The 23,372-nt window shown below is 33.4% G+C and overlaps 1 protein-coding gene across 3 annotated transcripts in view; it reads right to left on the bottom strand.

The window, feature by feature from the left end:
- LOC106459701 (GATA-binding factor 2-like) overlaps positions 1-23,372 on the bottom strand; it is a 198,236-nt gene that overhangs the window by 125,479 nt on the left and 49,385 nt on the right. Inside the window, exon 1 of one of the 3 annotated variants that reach the window (XM_022386429.1) lies at positions 16,161-16,182. The exons of the other annotated variants lie outside the window; for them this stretch is intronic. The gene's annotated coding sequence lies outside the window, so the exon portion shown is untranslated. Of the gene's footprint in view, positions 1-16,160; positions 16,183-23,372 lie in introns of those variants that run through there. 3 annotated transcript variants of the gene reach the window in all.

The following is a 23,372-nucleotide window of genomic DNA, read 5'->3' as shown; positions in this document are numbered from 1 at the left end:
TTTAACAAGTCAATTATATAAAGCATTTAAAAAGTATCAGAATTTTTACCCTATCTTCAAACCAATAAATAAGATTAAAGGTATAATAGGGAATGCTAAAGACAAAATAGGATTAACAGATAAAACAGTGTGAAATTGAAGGGTGCTGCTGACTGTTCGCCCCCCCCTCCATTGTCAGTAGTTCAAAATTAGGGTTGGCGATAAGATAGTCTTAACAGCTTTGCCATAAATACAAAATATAAGTAAAATTGGTGACCTCGTTCATTTCGTGAATGATGGTTCACATGTCGTATGACGAAATGTGGCTTTAGTAAAAATGTAACTTTCGTCTTACAATTTCCTTATAATGTTCATTCACTATAACTATCACTAACATTTGTTCATATTACGTTATTTGATATGCATCAAGGAAAACTTGTATATAAAGAAAATAACATTGAAAGATAGTGTAAGAAAAAATATCAGCTTACAATGACAAACTGAGAACTATAGTTTCATAAAGTATAACATGTCAACAGTTCATCTTTTGACTATAAGAGATGCTACAAAATAGTCTTATATGTCTCTAGACAAAAAAGAATGCTGGTGGTATTTTTAATACTTGTCTCATAATTGATAATAGTTATGACTTGCTACGATTTTGAATAATACAGAAATTACAGAGCTGACTGTTTCTCGAATGAATCGAACATTTTAGGTAATTCACAAACACATGTAAAGATATACTGACAATAAATACTGATTACACTTCTTGATATATCACACAGATATGTGAAGAAACGTATACGTTATGCATATATAAGTACACACAGTTATTTGCTTACAAGAATATATACAATTTCAAACTGTCTTTACAACTACCGCTGATTTTAACTGCGTTGGTTATGTGGACACCGAAAGCAATGATGTCATTAAATTCAATAGTGAAAGCTAAGTATCTAGGTTTCTTTACGTTTTTATAATTTCGATATAATTTGTTTTCGAGATTAGAAGAGTAGTGGGAAAAATGTTTAACTGCTTTCTTATTGGCGATTTACCTGCAGGTTAAATAAAGCTAGAGCTTAGAAAATAAACAATATAAACGTTATTAACTCTATTTATCAATTAGATTTTTAACTATCCGTTATTCTCCACATCACTGTAAATTCAACCGACTTCAGAGAAAGATCTTCTTAAATGCAAAAATACTAAAGCTAAGGACCAGTTGTTATGCGGTGAAAATAAGTTTATAATTATTTTCCAATAGAAACTTGTAACTACCCTTGTGCAAATGCGATTATCAGATGATTAGCAAGATAATTCTTTCAAATAATCAACTGGGGGATAGATTTGTTTATTCTAAAGCGCAAAGCTACACAATGGGCTATCTGAGCTGTGCCCACTACGGGTATCAAAACCAGGTTTTTAGTGTTATAAGCCTTCAGACTATGCTACTTTATATATATAGGCTTAAATGCTTATTCTCTTACGACCTGTGTATGTCACACGAAGAGCAAAAACAACAATTAAGTTAGGCTATTTACTTTTTGAGTTTTATATTAACGTAAATATTTTGCAGTTGAATTATTAATTAAACTTTAACACGTTGGTGCAAAATAGACATCAGTATATATCTTCCTTAATTACCATCGTACTTAACAGGATAGAAAGCCTTACTCCACTTCGGACAAACATCCCAGCAAAGTGAAAGAATCTATCTTTCATCAAAATATTCAAATATGCATCTCCAGCTAAGGTACAACAATGCACCATTGAAGCAGTATTTGGCATCATTCCACAATTTTAAGATGTTCGTGGATGTGTTGTGAATAATGCTGAAAGCCCACGTATATCGAAATACTACCTCGATCCAACACTAGTATATTCTGCCTATAGTTATATTAGTTTCCTTAGTCTTTCTTTTTTTCACATAAAGTTTTTGGTGTATATGCAATGCTATTAGTACATTTGTAAGTTACTTGTCGTTCATTGGGCCTGTCACTATACAATGAGCTAATTTTGCAGAATTATTACGTGTAAACAAATGAAACGTGCTTTCGTTTTGTATTTATACATTTTTTGTTACACGCAGAAAATACAGTATTAACTTATAATTTATCAACATATATGCATCGAAAAGTTGTAATATCATTCTTAAAAACATATATAATTTTAACAATGACATTACGGTGTGTGTGTATGTAAGAATGTTCATTATTAAATAGGTGATAACAAAATACATATCAACGTCTTTCACGAAATGTAAAAATTAACAAACTGTTTGTCAGTTACCTACTTGTGCTTATAATGAATAGGTACATCAATGTGGAAAATCTCTTGAGACCTTAAAAGAAGTCGATACTAAAGGGAGACTCATGTCTTATTAATCAAAGGTGAAAGATTGCACGTTCTGCACATGAGAACAATTTTGCACCCATGATATTGCAATAGACTAGATTTTGCATGAAAGAATGCAGAATTGATACCAGGAGTAAAAGACTCCACTGGATCTACGCCTATATTTTAAAGGGAGTATTACCGATAAAACTTAGCAAGGTTCAATCTGCTACAGAAAATGTAATAATCATACTCTTCCAGTGTAAAACAAACTGAATGAAAATCTTTTTAAACTGCTTTAAAGTACAAATGGTGGTAGAGAGTGTACTGGTGTAATCATTTTTATCTATAACCTTGATTTTGGCTTCTAGAAATTTAGATTTCATTTTTACTAACCGTGATGAAAAATACGTTTAAATACATAGGGTTTCGAGTCTTTAAACTTATAATGTATATTAAATAATTATTTCAGTTACTACTGAAACCAAAATTACACTCAATAGAAGTGATGAGTGTTGACTGATGTAAACCTTGTCTTCAGAGCGACATTTAAAGGTTAGATGTAACGAAAGTTACCAAGTTAAACAAGTATATTTGGATTTGTTTGTTTGTTTAGTTAGGAGTCAGTAAACATCACATGGCTCTAAAATTAAAAGTAGGCAAAAGTGGTGAATGACATTTTGTAAAGATTTGGTTTGTTATGAATTTCGCGCAAAGCTTCACGAGGGCTATCTGCGCTAGCCGTCCCTAATTTAGCAGTGTAAGACTAGAGGAAAGGCAGCTAGCCATCACCACATACCGCCATCTATTGGGCTACTCTTATACCAACGAATAGTGGGATTGATCGTCACATTATAACGCCCCCACGGCTGAAAGGGCGAGCATGTTTGGTGGGACGAGGATTCGAGCGCCCTAACCACCTGGCCATGCCGGGCCCGTAAATTTACGAATGTAAGACTAGAGGGAAGGCAGCTAGCCATCACCATCCACCGCCATTTCTTGGGCTACTATTTTACCAACGAATAGTGGGATTGATCGTCACATTATAACGCCCCCACGGCTGAAAGGGCGAGCATGTTTGATGGGACGGGGATTCAAACCCGCGACCCGCAGATTGCGAATTGAGCTTCCTAAACACCTGGCCATGCCGGGCCCGTATATTTAGACGTGAACAGGCTGCATTATCTTAGGTTATAAAACATCTTTGTAAATAATCTTTAGGTGTTGAGAAATATTAGCTGTTTATTTTATCGGCTAGATTCGATGATTAGTTTTACTTCAGCCTTCGCCATTTTTTATCATACAACAAACAATATATTTAGCTCTCTGTAATACGTCTGCAGTATAATAATAATATCAGCGGAGCTATAAACAAAACACTTTATAGATCAAACAATTCAAATATTTTCTTTTATTTATCTAAACTCTTTTAAAAAAGTCAAAGTCATCTAATTTGCCACGCTAACGTAGCAAAACGTAGTGATATTTTATATTATCTTTTCCATCTTTGGTTTAATTATTTTTAAATATTTTTATGGTTTAACGTAAGAGGTACATCTGTTTCATTTCTTTATAAAAGTTAAGAATAAAATTATTATATATAGCAGTGAAAATTCTCATTAGTGGTATAAATTTAGTTTTTTATACGTTGTGAGTTTGAAAACTCTCCTATCATTTGTCGTTTTGTAGAGGATTAAGCGCACTTAATATGAATAATTATATTTTTGTATACTAACATAGAGGCGTGTCACCATAGATAAGATCCGTGGCGCCACAATCGACATGTTTAGCACTTATATATATCATGGCTAATTCCGTACCATTCGGTATTTCAATGTCACAAAGGACAGATTTATGGCTGAAGGATATGTCACAACCCTTTCTGAGGAAGGATATTCGTACAGCAAGAGTTGTAAATGATGTTAAGTCAAAGTGCGCAGCATGTAAAAGGCAGCTTAGAATGTTCTCCATGGAAGTGGAAAAATTGCATGGTAGATTGTTCAGAGCAGTAACGAGCTCCAGAACTTTACCTCTAGCCAGTCGAGAGACACAATATCACCCGAAAACTAAAAACTGTGGTTAGGAAAGAGAATCTCCTGGCCCCTAAAGTAATTGTGATGAAGCTGGAAATATTTCTTGTTACATGACAACATAACAAACAAGGATTTGAAATCAAAGAAAGCTCATAAGCCAAACGTTGACACGTTTTCTCCACACCTCGAAATCAATTACAGTTTTCGTAAAGAAAATGATGTTAAATCACAGCAATCTCATACCATCATATAACTAATCTCATACCATCATATAACTAATCTCAAACCACCGTATAACTAATCCCATACCACTATATAACTGTCAAGCTCTCAAATACAGCTCCGGTGGACCTATGTGTTTTTCATCTAGCTGAGGCCTACATACATTGAATGGTCTATGGAAAGTTTGTTAAGGTCTGTACCCTTTAAAACTGACCTCGCCGTCCTTCACAAGAAGCTCTCTATAATTCTGGTGTCGGGCTGAAGTACATAACCATAGCAATCAGAATAAAATGATTTACGAGGGAAGAAGCGGTTCTAAGGACTGCATAAACAGGAACATAAGTTTATTAGATGTGATTAGCATCAGTATTAAAGTAAACCACAGTAACTGCAACTTAAAATATAAAAAAATAACCGATGCAACATGCTAACAGAAACAAAACAAAAAATATATTCTACCAGGAAAATCGTTTCCACTTACAATAATATAAAGTATGTAAATGATAATGTCAAAATACATCCTAATTGATTGGTATATCGAAAAATAAAATTATGTATAGAGAACAAAAACCCTCCACAGATATTACAATCTTTGCCAGAAAATAGCAACAAATTGAAATTTCTATTATTCTGAAAAAAAAAGCATCCAACAAAAGCTGAACACTTCAAGTTTGTTCACAAGTACAAGAATATAAGTCACTTAAATACGTTTCACAGATAATCGGTTACTCTTGTTAATTTGCTTCTTGTTGTCTATACGATTAATCGATATATCAATAATTCAATATTTCAATCTTTCATTTTGAGGTATCTCGTATGAATATTGAAAACCATTAAATATTTCCCTTTGCGAATTAAGATATTATATTTTCAAAATGCTGATAATTATGTTGAATATACTTGTTTTTTAGTAAAACAAGTATGATAAAATGTGAAAACGAAACGTTATCAATAAAGCCTACTGAAGTGCTAATTGTCATAGTGGGTGGTATAGTGCTTGCAAATGGCATCCGCACGACTAAGACTTGAACTTCAATTTACAAAATAGTGTTAATGCATTTGAAAATATATTTTTTTCATTTCATATATATCTATATCTGTGTAATTAAATGTAATTTTATAAAAAAATAATAGATCGTAGCCACAGTTCAAACATCTAATACCAGGGCACAAATCATAAGGTGGGTCATATGTAATGTGCCCTGGTTTTTTGAGGTACAGGCGGAAGTACGACCCAAATTCAACAAAAGAAGTGTACGAAAGCTGTGAATGATTTAAATTTTAATGGATTGAAGTATGATTATCCTGAAGAAATATTATAAAAAAACCACAACACCATCAATGAAAAACCCAACAATAAAAAACCCTGCATAGAATTCGAATATAAAATAATATGTAAAATCTTACCCACTTAAAGGAGGTTCTGTCAACAATTACAAAAAAGCTCTGTGTAGGATTAAAGGTTAGCATGTGAACATGTAATTGTACACTAAAAAACTTGCCACCATATAACAATAAAAAGTATTTTCTGTAGACAAAGATATCGTTTTTAAAACTCATAACCTTAGTCAATATTGAAGCCGAAATTGAAGTCAATAGAATGACCAACAGAAGGTGTGCTTTCATCATACGTAAAGAGCTGAAAGTGATATTTTATTGAACTGTTCACTTTGCAAGGTTCTCAATTTCATGGCACATTACCAACAATGCTCAGACTGACTAGGTATATGTTTTAAGGAATAATCATCACGGACTCTACAATGTCTTTTTGATCGATTTTTTTTTCTAATTTAGCGTTTACTCTTGAGTATAAACAAAAAAATGACAAGATATGCAGTTTTTATTTCTCAAATGTTCTAATGAATAATGGAACTTTATTGTTGAATGTTTATTTTAGAGTTATCAATCGACAGCAATCAGTGACTAGTGTTTATAATTACACAGCTGATAAAGGTCTTACCACATTTGCTAGCAGAGTATCTCCAGTCTCACCCTAGATTTGTGTGAAGCATATCCACAGTCTTTAACAAACTTTATGAAGAAAGTCCGAGATGCGGTTGTCGATTACATTCCAAAGTTTCAACTATAATACAAAATTACGTTCCAATTAAAAATACCTTTCGGACATTCGTTTACTATGTGACTGTAATTGGCCCACAGTAAAGTGTGTGACATTCTTACCAACCCTCCTCGCCAAGTTTTATGCGCTCTGTCCGACATATGGAGCTTTAGGCAGATCTGGCCGTGTAGCTCGCGGTCTTGCACCGACAAAGACGACTCGGTTCTGTGAGTCACTCATCACTGTCGAACAAACAGGGTCGTATTTCTTTCGAATCTCGCTATCAAGTCGATCTTAGATGAACTAGTCCCTTCCATAACCACCGATTAACTTTCATTAGATTTTTTATATTTCAGGCCTACGAACTGGATCATACTGAAGCTTGCACGATATATAACACTACCTGCATACTAGCAATGAACAAATAGTTGGTATAACATTGCTATTGTTGTCTAGACCGTTTTGTAAAACAGATTGTGATGAGTCGTTGGATTTTATTCATTCTAGGCATTGTTCATATACATGCTCAAAGCACGTAATGAACCAGATAAGCAGCCAGTCCAAAAGCAGCCGGTTGAAAAAGATAGAAACACAGAAGCAGAGAAATGAGCGTTTGAATAAACTGAAAAAGAACAAACAGATAAAAAGGCTAAGTGGTTAGATAAACAGACATGAAGGTAAATAAATAAACAGAAACTTTGAGGATAGAAACGTAAATAGACGGAAACAGTAGAACAAGAACTATGTAATGTTGTCACTGGTAGTCAAAGTTGTCCAGTTAATTTTCAGGAGATTTATTCTACACGTACAAAATAAAATAATCCTTGAAGAAAAGATCGAATCATACGTTAATTGTTGTGTTTATCTGTAACTTTCATATAAGTCGTACTTCAGTTTAATGATTTATATGGAAAGAAGAAGATAATATAATCTCATAGTTTAGCTTCGTTTGTTTGTTTTAGAGCAAATCCACATTGGGCAATCTGCTGTGCTTACCGCCTAGAATCGAACCCCGAATTTTAGCATTGTAAGTTCGTAGACTAACCACTGTCCCAAAAGGAGGCTATATTTTTGCAATTTCTGAAAGAAACAAATTTTTAGCTCAACAAAATAAGTCTTCCATCACCAGATTCATCATATGCATATATCTATATAATTATTAATTTGTTTTGTCAAAGCTGAAATACTATTCAGAAGAAATAATTATTTAACTGACCAGAATATTGAATGGACTTCCACAAAGCAAGTGGAAAGTTCATATACAAACAAGGCAGAAGAGTGTTCATGCATGCAACTTACTACCACACATGCATAAATTAAGGTATTCGTGTATCAAAAATGCGAGTGATTATTTTGATTTCTTTGATTTCATTCTTATCTTTGTTATAACTATTAATACCGTTAACTAACGAACGTCTCACCGAAGTTGCTAAAGTTTTGTTCCAAATACGAAGTCAGGAACTCATATAACGTTTCATAATTTGTCTCCAGCTTTTAGGTTTATGACACACTTGATATTTATACTTGTGCAAGTCAATGTAAAATTAAGACATACGTTTCTTACTAATCCCAGCTTTATTCTTTGTACCATGGATTCATTAATGCACTGAGTTAGAACAGAGACGAACTCGGAACAATCTAGATGGTTTGTTTACAAATTGGACAACAGATGGCGGACAACACAATGAATTGTGTTCAACATTTTCGATAACGTGTACCGTCTAGTGATTCACCTCATGACTGTACATATACAAAACCATCCTTAGGCTTACGTTCTCGTCTAATACTGTTCGTAGCGTGTTTTGTGTGACGGATTTAATGAGATGCCAGCGAGAAGCAGTTTAACCGTATAATTATTCCTTTTTTTCTTCTAAGTAATACATACAAAGAAACTTTCTTACCAAGACTTTGGATGAAACAATGTTACCCGAAAAGCAAAAGAACGTATACGTTTTACTCCACATTCAACTCTTGTAGATCTTAACAGGAAACGTACAGAGAAAGGGTCAACACTAAATCGTTTCTCGTGGAAGTATTAAGCCATATTAGTTCACGACTTTTATAAATGAAGACCTAAGCTAAGATACTCTCCTGTGGGTCCTTAAATTCATAGAACAAGCATCATTATTATGATAGTTCCAAACATATGTTCAAGCCATTTTAAATATTTCTTCAAATCTAAATAAAGATATTAATGTAGCGCAGATTTAGAACTTTGCATCAGAGAAAACGGTAGTTTTGTAGCCAAAAAAAGGGAAATAAGAAACAAAACTAGTGTACTTTTATGTTTGCATAATTTGTTCATTACGAATAAAATATGCATGCTTATTAATTTTCTCCGTGATTAAAAATTACTAATGTCTGCTTTATCCTGAATATTATGCTCCTTCACAAAATGGGCCCGGCATGGCCAGTTGGTTAGGGCGCTCGACTCAAAATCTGCGGGTCGCGGGTTCGAATCCCCGTCCCACCAAACATGCTCGCCCTTTCAGCCGTGGGGGCGTTATAATGTGATGCTAAATCCAACTATTCGTTGGTAAAAGAGTAGCCCAAGAGTTGGCATTAGGTGGTGATGACTAACTGCCTTCCCTCTAGTCTTACACTGCTAAATTAGGGACGGCTAGCGCAGATAGCCCTCGTGTAGCTTTGCGCGAAATTCAAACCAAACCTTTACAAAATGTCATTCACCACTTTTGACTACTTTTGATTTTAGAGCCATGTGAAGTTCACTGACTTCTAACATTTGTTTATCAATAAAAGAAAAGAAAAAAAAATGGTATAATTATTTTTTTTCTTAGTGGTATGAATGTGAATATGAAATTTCAGTGCACACACTTTTGTAAAGTGTGATTGTTAAAAAAAATAAATATTTTTTAAAATGGCTTTTAAAATAACACGTATTTTGCCATTATTCGCCGCTATAGGAAGCAACTATTAAAAATGAGCAGTAGGAAGACCAGAACGAGAGTACCATCCGTTGTGTCTCTTTCTCACACGTTGTCGTCCTTAAACGTAACATACTTTCCAATCTCGTGTAATGTAATTGATAATGTGTGATGTTAGCAATATCCTGATCTGCATATTACCTCCCTGTATGAGTTACTTCTCTTTAAAAATATTTTTAAACAATGTTGATTATAGTCAAAATATCTTGGGATGATGTAACACACACAAAAATTCATTAAAACCATTCAACTTAAGCGGAAAAAGTCAAAGTTCTGTTTTACTCCAAACACTAAGTGATATCTCATAAATACAGAAAAATACAGCAATTTGGCGTTACTACATTGTATCATTTCATTCACGTGCTGTAAAACTTACATTCAGTTTGGCTTTTAATTCACTTTAGAGTTATTAATGAGTTACGTTGAACAAAACGTGATGAATCATGATGTAAGCTAAATGCGAATTCAGTTTTATTACACATGAATTAAACGATACATTAGGAGAAATACTAAATTGTTTCAGTTTCCCGTGTTTATGAAGCATCATCTACTGTTTGAGTTGAATCAGAATTTAGTTTTATAGCACATGAATTAAACGATACATTAGGAGAAATACTAAATTGTTTCAGTTTCCCGTGTTTATGAAGCATCATCTACTGTTTGAGTTGAATCAGAATTTAGTTTTGTTTTTCACTCAAGCGTTATTGGATGGATGATAAGTTCTCGAGGTATAAGATGGAAACAAAGTTTCTTAACAAATATTAGAGATAACTAACTATACGACAGTGAACTAGGCTTGTAAAGCCACTCAATGAAGAAACGTGTAAATTGTTATCTTTTGAAAACAAACCTAAACAAACTAGTATTCGCTCTAAGCAATTATGAACGAAAGCAGTTTTGTAGATACTGTGTGTGGAAGGTACGCTGCTAATATACAAAGTGAGATTAGTACGCAGGTTTTGACAAATTAGCATTCAAAAACTGGAACTTGAATGTGTCGACCAAGACAAGTTGTCTGTGAGAGTTTTTTTTTTAAGTTCAGAGAAGTAGTTAGCTTGTTTAAACTATAATGAGCAAAGATAATTCATTTTAAATTAATAGACAGATATTGATTATATTTAACTTTTAAATTAATCAAATGACAATAATAAAACCTTCCAGAAATGAAAAACTCTGGAAAGATTTTATGATAACTTCAGCCACTCTGTTCATTACAAACATTTGGCTTTGACACATCTACAACTGTACTAATCAACTGACCAGTGGGTCACGACTGTCCACTTTACGAGGTGTCGACCCCAAATGGAGGTGTTACTACACTCACGTGAAGAGAATAACCAAGTTAGAAGTACAGAAAAGAAGCTTTAGAGCTAGGAGAAGGGTCTCGATGGGAGATTATTGTGTGGAGAACTGGGCGGGAGGGGTCGGCCCGGCGACGGTCAGGCTTCCACCTATTGTTAAAGCTTTTTGAATAATTGTGAGCACTGTCAGCGCTGGGGATCTTGCATGCTAGACACTTGAACTGGGCTTATCGTCGTGCATCTTTCCTCTCTTTCTGTTTTCCTATCTACAACACATCTCCCCAATTCCAAAACTTAGGCCTTACTATAGGCCGTGAACGACCAGGCCCTGGCTCTGTAAATTGACACGATATGTAACCCTGAGCTGTGATGACGGTCCTTTCTTCGTAGCCAGCCAAGTGGCGAAGATCACCCGCCGACCGTCGCCGTGGCTGTCGCCCGAACAAGGATGGCTTTGTCACCGCCGGGAAGATTCCTCTGTTCGGGTGTCTAGGGCAGTGTCTGCTGTGGAAGTCAGAAAATGATGGCATAACTGTATGCTTGGCCTTTATTTTTGAAAAACCACACACAAAAAACGGTTAAGCCAATCTTTCTGTTTACTCCATTAGTTATGAATTTGGAAATAAAGCCGGAAATAGTAAATTAAAAATCTGTTCTCTTTGAAGCCCCGGATATATTATTATTTCACTAATAAAGCAGAATAATGTTAGACATGCTACAAATAGTTGGCAGAATAACATTGGATAAAAGCAGATAACTCTTCTCAGTGAAGTAATATAAAATATTTTCTGCTGAATGTAACATCTACTTAGAATGTTTAACTTTCTTATCATCTGACGATTCGTCACAGGACCCTAATTTGTCCCGTAAAGTCCGAACAAGGAACATTGTCACTACTTCAGTCACAGCCACCAGGTTGAACTGGTCTTAGCCTTGTGCAATAATGAATCCATCGTACAAAGAGTAAATGTGATATTAGTAAGAGAAGTATGGCAAGTGTCTTGGTTTTACATTGACTTGTACGAGTATAAATAACAAGTGTGTCAAGTACAACATAAACTCAAAACACTGTGACACATTCATTCGTTAACGGTACTAATAGTTACACCAAACATTGGGAAATCAAAACAGAAACTAGGATTTTCGTACACGAATATCTACACATAGTAAGTTGCATACATGAGCAGCCTTCTGTTTAATTCCTATATAAACTTTCCACCTGCTTTGTGGAAGTCCATTCAGTGTTTTTATCAAATAATCCCTTCAAAACGGAAGATGTTTACAAAATCCATGAGTTAAATTCCCAAAGAAAATAAAGTGACAATAAACAGAAGTGCACGAGATTTCCTTTACTATCGATGATGTGGCATGCTACTACCCAAACGTCTACATGTACACATAGATCAATATCCCAGTGGGTGAGCGGCAGGTTTAATTTACAGACTAGGATCCAGGGTTCGATTTCCCGTGGTGGATATAGCGCAGATAGGCCATTGCGTAGCCTTGCTCTAAATAAAATAAACACACAGATCTAAAATATTACTTAATAGAGATGCCAGTGAAACATTTCTTTTTGTACAGAACATCTTCAGTTTTGTTCAAACATTTTCTGACTTAGGTTGATTATACTTGAATATTTTGTATTTTAAATCTAATGTCCAATTACAGCCATTCTTTTACTTTTACTTATTTCCCAAAAATATCGTCGCCTGATACAAAGAATTTCACGTCTGGCCAACGAGAAGAAATACATCAAGTACTTAAAAATTTTTACTCGATTGAAAGTCACTAATCAACACAGTTTTCTTTTCTTAACAAGGACTCTAAAAATTAAAATCGAATCTAATTTATATAGTAGTCATTTTTGTCCTGATGACTCAATAAAACTACTTTGAATACTGAAAACTATCATTACATATCTATACCTCAAAACATATACACATACTGCTTAATAATTACAACAATATGTTTTAACTTAAATGTTATGGTTGAAAATATTAAAACACTATTCCCGTTTGGGAACATTAAAATGTTATTTTATCCAAACGTATTGAAATAACGTATATATATTATATAGATTTAATACGAGATGAATAAAAGTCATCAACCCATTGAACATATGGCGTAATATCTCTATTGTATATAATGTAACTCTAAAACGAAAACAACATAATGTCTCTATTGTATATAAAGTAACTCTAAAACGAAAACAATAACATAATGTCTCTATTGTATATAAAGTAACTCCAAAACGAAAACAACAACAGAATGTCTCTATTGTATATAAAGTAACTCTAAAACGAAAACAACATAATGTCTCTATTGTATATAAAGTAACTCTAAAACGAAAACAACAACAAAATGTCTCTATTGTATATAAAGTAACTCTAAAACGAAAACAACAACAAAATGTCTCTATTGTATATAAAGTAACTCTAAAACGAAAACAACAACAAAATGTCTCTATTGTATATAAAGTAACTCTAAAACGAAAACAACAACAAAATGTCTCTATTGTATATAAAGTAACTCTAAAACGAAAACAACAACAAAATGTCTCTATTGTATATAAAGTAACTCTAAAACGAAAACAACAACAAAATGTCTCTATTGTATATAAATTAACTCTAAAACGAAACCAACAACAGAATGTCCGCCTGTATTGATCTCGTTTTCATCTATGTTGTACCTATCATACTTGATCAGTTTTCTATGACATACGATTAAAACACAGCATATAACAAAACTGGACAATGATCAACAAAGTGTCCAGCTTTTTAAATCATTTTAATTATCAAAGCAGGTGAAATATTAAACATATGAATAATACATATTTAAAAATACAATGTTTGAGTAACTTTCACGATATTCTAGAATGATTGTTGTAATTTCACATCTTCTGTTTCGATTTTTGAAACATTGACAATAAAGTTTTATTTTGCGCTTTAGTTTCAATGCTTCTACGCGATTTTCAAATTTCTAAGTCACGATTTGTAGTTCAATCAAGAAAATGAAACAAAATACGCTTTAAGAAAAACTTACGTACTGTAACTTTACTGGCATAGGCTTAGGTTTGACCATTTTGATCTGAAGTCCCTTCTAGAATATTACATCTAATACTATAGACATCTAGAAGACGACTGTTCAAGTATAATGTATCTGTGAATCAACAACAATTGAGAAGACACAAGAGAACCTACTTATGTTCTGAAAATTAGAAATCAGGAGCAAGGTTTCTAATATTTCTGTACGATATTGCTCTGAACGAGTTGAAAAATGTTGCATTTGTAAATGGTTTGAGAGATGATTATATGATAGATACAGCTTATCACAAAACATAACCAGATTTAGGAATGGATACAGCTTATTACAAAACATAACCAGATTAAGGAATAGATACAGCTTATCACAAAACATAACCAGATTAAGGAATAGATACAGCTTATCACAAAACATAACCAGATTAAGGAATAGATACAGTTTATCACAAAACATAACCAGATTAAGGAATGGATATAGCTTATCACAAAACATAACCAGATTAAGGAATGGATATACCTTTTCACAAAACATAACCAGATTAAAGAATGAAGATACCTTATCACAAACATAACCAGATTGAAGGACTAGATATAGCTTATCACAAAACGTAATCACAACTATTAAGAGTTAATTTTATCCACTCTTTTATACAAACACTGAGAGTACATTACTTTAAGACACATCGCCTCCACAATATACTGGAAGTAACTACTAGAAACATCAGTAAAATAATAAGTCGTTTTTGTGTTATCAGTATAACAATAACTTAAACCAGAGCCCACGTGTTTATATCAACGTATTGTAACCAATTAAAAACATTTATTATGGCTTTTGCATTTTTTAGCATCAATCTACACTATGGCAAAAATCTTGCAAGATATATACCTCTATATATCGATAAAGTTGACATATCTACCCCATTTTATAGCTAGAAACATTTTCCAGCCAGATATGTTACATGCACTTCGAGTCTCTTGGCTACACACGTGATGCCATTACTTTCAACTGTTGGCTTTGTGCTTACTTAAAATTATCTGTTGTGAAATATAAGAAACTTAAAATCACGTAAGAATAAAGATTGCCTGGGAACCGAAACTGATAAAGATACACAGACAAATTAAAACTTTCATGCATGATCTAAGCCCGCAAACATAGCAATATAAATAAAACATTCGTTACAGAAGCACAAGAATGAAAAGGAAACCTTTGCTATTTTACATGTAATTAATCACCACTGTCAAGATCTCAAGTTTAATCAAATCAACACTTTTGTCGATTTGTAATGTGTTCTATTATGTGTCACGTTGTGATGCCAACACATATACCTACATGGTCGATACCAATATCTACGGACATAAAGGGGTATGTCTAATAATACAATACAGTGTATTTATAAATTGTAGTTCAGAGATTTGAAACGTTATAGAACAAACTCTTCCAGTGCTATGTCTCATTCTAAAGAATGTTACATTTTTTATCACAACTTTGATAGATTGAGCTCAACAATGCGTTGAAATGGAAGAGAAGACTTAGACCATTAATTTTTCATGATATGTTTTAGCTCGTGATTTATTTTGACCCTCACACATTTCATCCTATAGCAATGTCCACATTATGTAATACTGAAGCAATCTGCATTTTTATCATTTTAGTACATACTAAATTTTTGAGGATAGGCATATAATAATCAGGACTACCCATTTCTGTACTGCAGTTCAGTTCAATTGTTTGATATTTTATATTATTCTAAATCGTTTCCTGCGTATACAGGCATTGCAATGTTTGTCATAGCTTAAAACTCAACCAAATGTTTGAATCAGTAACAAATTTATCACTTCTCATTATAAATAACGCCATGTATATAGTTAACAGAGAAAACTAATTTGAGGTAGCTAGTTATATAATATGCCTATAAATATATATTTACGATGAATTCCTCACTCACAGTTGAGTGAAGTTCTGAAGAAACTAAGAATGCGTGATATTTTGTCAAAAACAATCATTTTAAGATTAAAAGAGAGAAACAAGAAATATTTCAAAAACATGGTTTTTGTAAGATTATGCATTTAAAACATAATGAACGACGGTTGCACAATAATGGTTGGAACGACGAAAATTACAACTTAATCTTTCAGACAGCAGTGATTAGAATTCAAAAATATTCTATCATGCAAAGTGAACTAAGCCTTAAAAGCTTTTCCGTGACAACGCTTTCATTGAAAGAAAATATAATATGGTTTACCTAAAGACACAATTACCGTTAAGGAATGTTAGTATGCAATCAAGAGAGAATAAGTGGTGACTTCATTATTTCACCCTGGCGCGCCATCTTGTGGTCGTGATCTTTAACAAAACAAGCAGAGATTGGTGAGTAAGAGTACACGAACTCTAGTACGTAAGTTCCTGTACGTGACTTGTTCTGTGCATGTTGGTAGTTTCAATCCAGAATCCCAGCAAATAGCTGGTGTTATCTGTTTCAACCAAAAGATAATACGTGTCGTGCGCCAGTGCCTGTGAACACTAAAAACACGACCGAGTCTTACGGTAACGTGTGCAACCCTATATCAGATAACTGCAGGATGTTGCTGCCCTGCTGATAAACTTACTCGAGGACCACACTCCGATCTCTGTCAGAGGTTTTGGAAGTAAAAAAAGGAGCATAAAGGGAACAATGCAAGCTACAGAATAAAAACTGCAACAAATTTTAGTAGGTTGTTAGCCATACAAAATGGGATTACACAGATGATGAAGTACTAACCGCATGCACGAGAGAAGCTTCTCAACGAATTAGAGTAGTGATTTTTTTTTACCGAAAGCCCAATAGACTGAAGTAAAAGCTTAAAGATTGTATATTGTCATTACATCAAGTATCTTTTATAATCTTCTAGTAGGCAAAACTTGATTTACAGATCTTCTTTTGCTTGAAAACCTAGACTCTGTTTCTACAACCATCAGAAACAAACATCTTTCGACTAAAAATTCAATTTTGACAATTACTGCCATTCGATAAAAAAAATTAACTTCAAATGATATGACAACTGCAATCACAATGGAGCAAGAAAACACATTCATTAGAATACGAAATAAGCCTAATTAATTACTGAAGTAATAGTTTGAGGACCACAGCCAAAAGAAATACCCAAAATAACAGTACATTCTATGTTGACAATTACAGACATCATATTTCACTTCAACAAAAGTGATTAATGTTGCACCTATATAACTAACTTATGCAACTTTGAGATGTATAGCTAAGAAGTCTTGACAAATGTCAAGTGTTTAAATACATTCTTCAAGGCAACTGAAGGCTAAGCCTAAATAAACCTTTCGACATTAATAATTATAACCACGTAAAACAAAGCCTCGACAAATTCTATTTTGATACGCACAGACAACTTTGTCAAGCTTGGACAAGCATTACCAATATAGAAATATAGTGTAAGAATACAAATTTCACCAAAGACAAGTTTGATAATTAGAGATGGAAGAAATATACCAAAAGTCAGTTCACATAACTTTAATCAACTCAACATTTTGACACACAAGGAATACCTGCGTATGCCATCACTAAGTTTGAACCTACAGACTAAAGGGAAGATAGCTAGTCTGCTGCATCCACCGCGAATTTTTGGCTACTGTTGTTTGATAATAGGATTTGATTATCAGAGCTATAGCGCATCCATAGCTACACGTTTTTACAGCAACAAGTTTCGAACCATGAATTTTCGAATTCACGGTCTTAGTACTAGGCCACGCACGGCCCGAAAAAGACGAATTAATAACAGAAGTTTTAGTGAAATATATGAATTCGTGACTTTACACCAGCAGATAATAATAATATTTTGACTTCCTGTGACCAACAAAAAGCTTCGCAGTTATTGAATAAAACTTGATCTTAAAAACTAGATACAGATAACTATTTCAGATAATGAGGTAAATAGTTATCGCTTAATCTAATCAAATATGTGCTGTCCTATCTTAATAAGTTACCTTATACACAGATTGGAAATGATAATAACTTTTGCTTCACTGTGCTATCATGCATAGTTAGAGTTCTCCGTGTGTCACGTGTCAGTTACAAAAGATAACACAAGTTAATACTTTAAATCCCCCAAACAATTTAAAATTTAGCATTTCATGTTGTATATGTACAGAATTTATGCATTATTCATTCTGTTATGCTGCAACAAAAATTAATTTGTTTGGCGATTAAAGTAATCAGCTTATCATCTGACAAGTAGTATGACGTGAGTCCGAAATCTACGTTCAAGTTTTCAGACCACTCTTAGTGATTTTTTAGATGTTTATCATGTTCTACATATCTCAGCTATACTTGCTTTATTCTTCATTCTGATGTAGTTACTTATGTGACTGTACAAGTCTGGATAAACGAGACCCACTATTCCTTTTATGTTTGGTTTGTTTTGAATTTCGCGCAAAGTTACACGAGGGCTATCTGCGCTAGCCATCCATAATTTAACAGTGTAAGACAGTAAGAAGGCAGCTAGTCATCACCATCGCCAACTCTTGGGCTACTCTTTGACCGCACATTATAATGCCCCCATAGCTGAAAGGGTGAGCATGTTTGGTGTGACGTGGATTCGAACCCGCGACTATCAGATTGCGAGTCAATGCCTCCCTTTATGTATATTGAATTATTAACCACACATATATATTAGCACTGTCTATCTGAATCGACGAGTCTTCTAGTGGTATCATCAGAGTTAGTATATATGTGAATCAAGCTAGCAACCAGTTAAACAATTCACCATAATAGTCTTTCTTTTTCTTTTGCTGTATTACTCGTGAATCGTTTTAATGTAATGTTGCTGTATCTAAAGCTTTGAGCAGGAATCCAGCCTGAATAATTAGTAACAACAGCATTAACAGAGTAAGTAAGTCTTTGCAGCCTGTAAAAGCTGAAGCGTAAGAACTATATCAAAAAATAAATAAAGAATGAAACAATACACTGAGACCATCCGAAACATTAGTATATCAGGAAAGTAGAATATTTAAACTACATGAACATAAAGCTTATCTACATCAAAAGATACTGACATCATGACAACAATATTATTATTTATTATCAACAATACTGAAGTTAATTACACATTATGGTGATGGTGTTCCGGGTTTCGAGCTACTCTAAGAATGTTTTGACTACACATGGAAAATTTGTATTGTAACAAGTTTCTGTGAAGAACGGCGACATTAATCTTAGACCTCACATATTGTCAAATTTTCCACAGGTCTTTCACTGTAAGTGACACTGACTTACAAGACCGCGATTAAGCAGATCAAAAGTAAAATAGTTCATTGAAGCCACATCAGGAGACTCAGTGAGTATGTAGTCAAACTGGATTTTGTGGTTCCAGTTTGTTTTTTGTTTTTTAGCATATCAAGATGTGGGTGGAAGTTTGTGAACATTTGGGTTATGTACTTTCGTTGAATTCCAATCCTTGTTTATTTGCTTGAAAATTATACCAGGAGCATTACGAGTTTTTCCCGTTAATCTGGAGAATATTGAAAAATCCTTATTAATTTTGAAATTTTTCGTCTTTTTGCTCTACATCGTTCAACTCACTATGTCAATATTACTACTGTTGACTGACAGTCCGACGTGCTAATCACTCGCCGATACTTGATCGCGTTAAGCTAGAAATCTTGCAAATGATAAGTCAACAGCAACTAATATACATTATCAACTACAATGGCAGAAAAGTAAATAATTTGTGAATAGAACTAATTGAGCTTGAAATCAAATAAGGGCAAAACGTTATAAAAAAGCATCAATAAATTATCATCAACACAAGCTTGTATTGCATTATCAAAGTTTCCTGAAGCTTGAGTTACCAATTTATACTTGCATGACTGAAATCTTATCGAAATACCCCAGAAACATAAAATATAAGTTATTCAAAGCCACAGATTAACAAGAACAGACCATGATTCAGCTACTGAATCAACAATTCATGATACAATAGAGAACCAAGAGCAGAACAAAAAAACACAACCACAGCTGTGTTTGTATACCAATGTCGAGGGATCTGGGATGATTTTCTTGTTTGTTTTAACAGTAAATGTTTGTTTGTAATTAAGCACAAAGTTACACAATGGGTTATCTGTGATTTGGGATGGGTTATCGGGATCTGGGATGATTTTTGTTTGTTTTAACAGTAAATATTTGTTTGTAATTAGGCACAAAGTTACACAATGGGTTATCTGTGATTTGCTCACCACGGGTATCGAAAACCGGATTTTAGCGTTGTAAGTCCGCAGACATACCGCTGTGCCACTGGGGGGGGGGAACAGTAAATGAAATTAAATGATAAAAAGTATTGAATATTACATCTCATTTATGTTATTAACCAAACAAGATGGTACCCTATTAGAAATTTTTGGATATATATCGCCCATTTTATTTTTATTTTGTTATCAATAAGTGTTATCAAACACTTGTTATCAAAAAAAGGTATATAAAAAAAAAGCAAAGTAAAAAATAAATAGATAAACCAATGTTCTGGAAGATGAACTAAGGAAAATATTTAAGAGTTTTTAGAAATTGAAACAAATCATCAGGTAACAAAATTCCATCTTACCAGCAGTTGTGTTGACAGGATGAAGATCATTTGCACGAGATGGATTCTGTCAACTAATTTATATTTCAGTGGTTTTGCGTTCGAGGATAAAGCTTAATAACAGTTGTCTTAGAACAACTTGAAATTAAATCTGTCATACAAATGAGAGGATTAGACCTCTTGGCGATCAGAAATAAGCATTGCAACGCAAGACTAGGCCTAAATTACAACGATTTTGAAATAGCTACCGCAACTGAAACGGATACATATAGTGAAGAATATAGATTACCAAATAATAATCTAGAATATCTTTCAAATAAATAGAGAATGTTCGTATAATTATTAAACGCTAAGTTCACGACGTACATTAGATTTTACCTTTTATTTTATCTTTCCTTATTTCATAGCAAACTTAATACAGTTTGTATGGAACGTAAAATCTTGTTCCTAAATAACTTCATAGGAAATACGACATACAAAGTAAAAAAATATGAGAATGTATTTGGTAATACTCAAGAGATTGTAAAGCCATACAACATTCATGTGAAGTAAATGTGCTGATATCTAGTTATAAACTCCTACGTGGTATGAAAGTTTTCTACATAAACGATTCAGTGTTATTAACAATTCTTAGAAGTTAAAATTCTAACATTAGCTTCAAAATGTATACTACATTTTGATAACGTTTCACAAACAGAAATGTAAGCACCCCGACAATGAACAAACTTTAGTTTACTCAATAATACAGAACATTCCGAAAACACGGAGACAAGTCACCCAATAGCAAACCTATAGAGTTATAAATGTATTCTAATAAATAACAGAACAATAAAAGACTAGGAAGTGACGGAATCAATGATATTTTGATAGAAATAGCCAAATCCAAAAAACTCATACAAACAAGATTAGTTGGTAACAAAAGAAGGAAATGCTAGGGTACTTGTTAAAATTATGCTTCTATTGTTGTAGTAAAAAATGAGCTACATAAAATCTTTATCCTCTTTAGTCTTTTTTTTTTGGTAAATAATTTTCAAATATAAGTGAGTTAAAGTAGCACCCTAAATACGATTCAGCTCATTGCATCTAAACGTACAGGGCTGAAACTTTCCATACACTATACTGGTATAAATTACAGTCTTTTGCACTTTAATAGTACATCTTGCAATGTTTGCATTATACTGGTAAACATTGCAGTATCTGTACGTATTAAAAGTGCTACCCTTCCATTGTAAAATTATAAAAAGTTGTTTTTAAGAAATACAGTTTTCTATTATTACGTAAATAAGTTTACGAATATTCACCGTATCTTGAATATTCACCGTATTTCGTATCAGTGTTTTAGATTTCGAGTTTAGCACATGAGCCAGCCTTAAAATTGTATGTAGCGTTTAAATGAATATCAGACTTCGAAGTTTGTTGTCGTAGTGCATAACTAAATGCCTATATTTTTATGTTTATTGATTTAATATCCGTGTTTTTAGACTGAGATAATCAGCACTACTATTTTATTGAAATACCATTTGATTCTATATGCACTACAAAAAGTATAAATTGTCCATTTTTACGTCTTTCCTCAAAAGCAGAGTTAAAAAAAAGTTCGTTTATAACTTTACTGAAACACTGTTCTTGCCTTACATTAGTTCTTCGAACTTAGAAAAATACCCTTTGTTCGGAAAAAGTTCTAACAAATCAAAGGATTTGTTGTTAACACCAGCTAACGAATACTGTTTTCAACAGGTGAGCACTTGTGTGGCAAGGTAACATTAGATCTCTGGATTCTCATCTTATTCTCGAGTCCAAAAATCACACTTTATATATATTGTATTAAAAAGTGGTGGAAGAAGACGAAAAGAACTACAAGCCTAATAGGGGAGAGAACTTGTTAGTTTTCGCTCTATACTTTTCTAATGGAGGTTTCGCAGCAGGAGGTCACCAGCAAATATCCGAGTGAGCTAGCACGCCCAGTTAACCATGATCTGAGGCTTCAGGACAGAAGGGGTTGTTGCCCAGAGGATGAAGTTACATAAAATATTACTTGGCTTAAATTGTTCGGTTTACTTAGAACAGTTTTAATATATTTACAAAGGTGGAGAAGAGAGATTTGATACAAGTTACAAGGTATAAAGTAATGAATATCCATCACGAGTTCACGTATTTTATTTTACTATTGATTACTCGCTTTTATTGTAGAAGGCGGTAATAATTCACAGTAATCACTACTTGTGATATATCTTATGCCTCGCATTGCAGGACATATGAGTGTAGACTTTAGTATATTACAATGCTTTTGTTCATAGATGCTTTAAAACATCTTAGGTTACCTTTTAAAAGTACTTTATACTTTAGAATATTAAAGAAACATCACCAGGTAGCCGTAATGAGGCTATAAAAACACCAAAAAAGTCTTGGTAAATTAAAGATGTGCTGTCAGTTGCTTCTAAAAAGACAAAGAACATGCACTATTGTTTGTTAAATAATATAAAAGTTTATATTCTCCGCGTGTGGCCAGAGAGTAATACAAAAAGCTGGAATGCAAATAGAATCAGCACTAGCAACTATGATATATATGTATATGTATTCTGTTGAACGATAAGCCTGTCATAGTCTGTCGTCTCTATGACGGACATAATTAATCTTAAGATCTCGGTTTTTAGATATCATGTCAATCATAGCGGACTGGTAGACATAAAGGCGTGGCTACATTAAATTGATAAGCTGCCTGTAAGCTACAACACTTGGTTGGTTCTTGATGTTTAGTTGAAAGTAGTACAAACAAATGTGAACATACGCGTAGCATTTTAAACACGTGACTTAAAATAAACTCAAATGTTCTTCTTGACTGTGGTAAAAATTGTGCATAGAAGAACAAACAGTCC

Source organism: Limulus polyphemus, unplaced genomic scaffold (genome assembly GCF_000517525.1).
Source record: "Limulus polyphemus unplaced genomic scaffold, Limulus_polyphemus-2.1.2 Scaffold29, whole genome shotgun sequence".
In the NCBI taxonomy this organism is placed as follows: domain Eukaryota; kingdom Metazoa; phylum Arthropoda; class Merostomata; order Xiphosura; family Limulidae; genus Limulus; species Limulus polyphemus.
The sequence above is the reverse complement of the archived record's forward strand: the minus strand, read 5'-3'. Positions and strand labels throughout refer to the sequence as shown.